Here is a 5,047-nt window from a genome sequence, read left to right as displayed (position 1 = left end):
TTGCTTCTGTCTCCAAGTTATTTTATTGTTTTCCTTCTATCTACTCCTCATATCAAGCTCCTAGTCACTCCCAACTTGCCTTCCCATTTCACACTGCACCCCCCACTGGGAATTCTCTTTCCCATTGTGTATTCTGGAGAACTTCTAATCATCATCCAATATTATTCCAGTTACCCTCCTTGTTAAAACTGTCAGCCCCTTGGTAGAAAACTACCTAGGCTTTTCCAGGAAAAAGAAAAGTAGCTTTATAATTTTGGGAAAGGGTTGTTGGCTTGCTTTTTAGTATGAATCTACCATGTTCAAGGTGGATGTACCTGTCAGTAGTGTGCAAAGTGGTTGGAATGGGGAGAACTAGACCCTGGGGGACATTTACTTGATCATTTCTGTAGCCCAGGTAAGAAATGGAGATGTGGCAGAGGAAGTCACTGATGACCTCTAAGCCAATGGCTTCCAACAAATGGACAATGGGAGCATCATGATTGTTTATCATTGCTAATACATTCTTTTGATGTGGCACATTCACAGGCAGGGAATATACAGTAAGCTATTGTGTCAAGGGTGATTTCACACTGCCTTTGGATTTTGGAAATGGTGTGTGGATGGGGTGGGGGAGGAGAGTTTATCATGTCTTTTTATAACAATCATAAATCTCTCCGGCACCAATTGAAAGTAAAGGCAGCAGCCTGAGTGTTTATTTAGATTTTATGGTCCATTTATCGTCTCATATTCCCCCAGTCAAAGATAATTATTTCTTAATTAATCATACGTAAACAGTCTATATCCTTTGCAGAACTGGCTACTTAAAAGCACATTTATCACAGCAATTGGTCCCATATAGCCTTCTGGAAATCACCTACTTTCAGCTGGTTTGGCTTTAATTGACTCCTGATCATTTTTGTATTTCTGATGGTTTGGGGAGGGCAGGAGGACAGAGAAGGCCACAGAGAAGGGATACCATGTGTAACTCTCCACTTTTCTTGTTATTTGTTTTTAGGTAAAATACTTAAGGGTAGGGAAAAAAAGGTGGGAAAAAAACCCTATGTAAGTTGAGATATTGGTCATTTGTCTTAGAGTTGCTCAGAAAGTGATTTTGTTTCACCACAAGAAAGAATCCATCAAGAGATTCCCCCAGGAACAGTGGCCACCACACCATACAACCTCATGGAGTGGTATTTACAAATGCCTAAAAATTGGGGATGTAGGATGCTGCCCATCTGGGTATGGGTTCTGCCATCCTGGAAAGAATGTCCCGAGTGTTTTATCTTCCTAGATTATGAGGGAAAGATGCAATGGTAGCATTTTGGCACTGAATTTGGAAATACCTAATCATTTTAACTAATTTGGAAAGTGTTGATCAGCTTTCTCTACCTCGCTGACAATAGTGGATTGATGCTGAATTTAAGTTAGGCTAAAGTCACACTAGGGAGAGACTAATCACTTAGGTTATTTAGAGAAGTCAAAGGAACTTTACCTTAGGAATCTAAGTAAACCCATATAACTAATGTAAATCTAAAAACACCTTTAGCCTTTATGTGGCTCTTTCTCTTTGAGAGCAAGGACACTATCAGAGTGTCTGCATATCTTCTCTAGCCATTGCACTATTCCTTGCTCCAAATAGCAGTAACAATAGCAAATATTTATACAGGACATTTTATGTGCCAAATACTATTCCAAGTGCTTGCCACATATTAACTAATTTAATCACATCAACAGTTCTAAAAGGTAGACTTCTATCACTGTTCTCATTTTACAGGTGAGGAAATTGAGGCATGGAGAAGGTGACTCACTCACATTTGCATACTATCCTGTGCAGGTGCTTCATACATGTAAATCAGCAGGGATTGAATTGAATTGAACTCAACCAGTTTTCCCCAGCACCTGTGTCACTGCATGTGGTGTTTCAGACCCAAGAGAACGCTCACTTCTACCTACCGCACTCACAAGGTGAAAGCTAAAAAGAAAGTCATTCACCAGGCCTTCTCTTTTGCCAGCAATGCCCTGGGCATTAATGGACTTTGTCTATGGACTGCTTTCACCACCACCTCCATTGTTCCTGATGAATCTCCTTCAAATGAAGACTTTGTGAAAAACTTTTCTTCTCTCTCCTTTTTCTTGACCCCCTCTTTTGTATTTTTCCTGCCTATATCTAACCTGAAAATTATTCTGAAGAAAGGAAACATGTGTTATTCTTTTTTTCTAGCTCCTTTGCACAAAGGAGGCACATAATAAATGCACATTAAATAAATATTTAAAAATGGAAAGCTTAATGAATTATTTGAAGACATTAAATTTTAACAATTATGCCAATAACACTTTGTAACTCATCCAGTCTAATTCTCCTCTCCCTTAGAAATGAGGAAACGGAAGTCCCCTGGGGTGGGGGAGGGATTAATGTACCCATTGCCCAGCTGATGGAATTGAGGCACCTGGAAATTCTGGAAATTAAGCCAATGTGAAGTCCTCTTCCCTCATCTCCTTCTTTTACCTTCTTTTTTCTATCTCTTCCTCTTTCCCAAACAGTCACATGCCTGGCAACAAATTACGGGTACAACATATAAACAGAAACTTAATAAAAACCTTGCAAACTGGCCATTTTTGTCCCCTATTTCATAGATTTAAAATTTTAAAGTTTTTTAAAGTTAAGAAACTCATCCAAGGTACCTAAGTCATAACTTATGAGGCTGTGTCTGTCTGAAGCCAAATCCTCTCTCCTGACCTTGTTTACTACGAGAATGCTATGACTTCCTGAAAGATGTGACTTTTTTTGTATCGAGGTGGAAATATCAACCAATACATACATACTAATTAAAAAGATGATGAAGATATACACAGAAAAGCATATCGTGTGCTACTTTGGGTGAAAAGGGGAAAAAAACCCTAAAAATATATTTTACTGGACTGTATAATGCTAAACTATTTATAAGAGCGGGCAGTAAATTAATCACAGAGGTTACTTGTTGGGAGAAATGGAAAACTGGGCAAATAGAGACAGAGAGGAAGACTCTCCTTGTACTTTTACGATACACATTAACATCTGAAACTTATCTGTGGATTATCTTTTAATGTTTTTTAATTTAAAACGGAATTATGTAAGTATGTGATTTTTTGTCTTGACTGTTTTGACATTGGGCATTTTTAACATGCTCTTTAATGTACAGCTATTGCAACTGTGTAATTGCACATCAGACACACTCATTCCATGGCTGAGCCATGCCAAATCAAAACCAGCACAGAAGCCTGAGGATTATGTCCAGAGACCAAAAGTACTTGAGAAATTTGAGAGAAAGTCGTCACTGTGATGCTGGCTCCTTGGTATTTAGAGGTCTGACTGCTGCAGGGCCTCAGGGGAGCTTTGTTATGTTGGAATACCCCCCACCCATGGTCACTTCCTATGCTGGAGTTTTCCTCTTGACCAAAACTGGATCTCCATCCCCAGAGTGGATTCACATTATGTGGGTTTACAGGAGCCTGGAATATAAAGCACAGAGCCAGCTTCATAATTTATAATGAGACATACAACAGAAAGCCACCACGCCCTCTCTCTGCAGCAAAGACACACGACCATACATCCAGTATTAACAGATTGCTGGATCCACATGTCGTGAGAACAGGGATGAGCTCTATGCTGGTGAGTGGCAGGTCAAGGCTGATGCTACCATCCCTGCAGTAGGGATGTCTCTGCCACCAGGAGCTGGTGCCTCGTACTTCCTATTCTCAGGTCTGGACTCATCTACCCGGGTCGTAGCTTCAATGGACACTGCCAACATCTACTCCTGGGACTCTACATTTTTTATGCTTCTGATAGGCACATTTTTTTTTTCTCTCTTTAACACATTTAGCCTTATTTCTTTTGACCTATCAACTGTTTGGGTTGTTAAGATGACTTAGCACAGTTCAGTTCTGATCACTACTTGATGGAACTAATAAGGCTACAAAGACCAGACTCATTTCCTTTGATCTCCAGTGTTAAAGCCTCTTCCCTAGGAGCCCCATGCCTCCCCAGCTAAGAAAGGCATATAGAACCCCTGCTGTCTGCTCCCCATTCCCAGGAATTTTCATGCACTGTACCTGAGACCTGATCAGCAGTGAGTGGTGGCCAGCTAAAGACACTCATGTCTGATCACCATCATCTAGTCTTGATGCCTTGGTCCCTCCAATCTGGAAAACTATCTTTTCAACTCCTCTGTTGACATGGGAAGGGAATTACGTTGCATCTGTATTAGGAGTGCACATCTGTGTAAGAGTGGGTTAGCAGTCACAGTAAGTGTCAGAAAGGACAGGTGGAGAACGATAGGGACGTTGCTTGAGAAAGGAGGGAGAGCGACAGGGAAGTTGGAGGTGGAGGACCGAAAGACAGAGGTGAACAGCCTCATGCTTTGCTGAGAGCTGATGCTGGAAGGGAGCACACTCAAAATAGCAAGTCTCACCTCATTCCTGCTATGGGTGAGTCACCGGCAATTTTCAGAAAAACAAATTTCTTTGGAAAAGTAATAGGTTCAAAGTCAAAAGTATAGAAGGGTGTTTGACATTGCCTGTCTATGAGCTATTTGTTATGAGTACACAACAGAAATTCAGAGTAAGAATTAAAGAGTTAGAGAGGTGGCATCTGTGACTCAGAAGGGTAGGGTGCTGGCTCCATATGCCGGAGGTTCAAACCCAGCCCTGCCAAAAAAAAAAAAAAAAATTAAAGAGTTAGAAACTTCTATGGCCATGAGACATTGCCGCAACATCTGAGCATGAAGCCAGTGGACCCCAGTTCTTATTCCTTAGCCATCCACTTCCCCCTTGGGGGTAATAAATGTTATTGGTTTCTTGTATGTCCTTGCATAGATCCCAAACAGGTGTGTATATGTGTGTGTACTGCACACACACACAGATGATCGCATACGAAATGTTCTGTACTTGCTTTTTCATTTCACATTATGTTTTGGAGGTTATTTTTTACAGTTTAATTTTTTATATGAAATGAAAGTATGGAACCATTATAGAAAATTTGAAAAAAATAGTCATTCATAGACAACTACTTAATGAAGACTTTTTTTTTTTT

This window comes from Otolemur garnettii, unplaced genomic scaffold (assembly GCF_000181295.1).
Source record: "Otolemur garnettii isolate 467f Iridium unplaced genomic scaffold, OtoGar3 scaffold00012, whole genome shotgun sequence".
Taxonomy (NCBI): domain Eukaryota; kingdom Metazoa; phylum Chordata; class Mammalia; order Primates; family Galagidae; genus Otolemur; species Otolemur garnettii.
Note: the sequence above shows the minus strand (reverse complement) of the source record.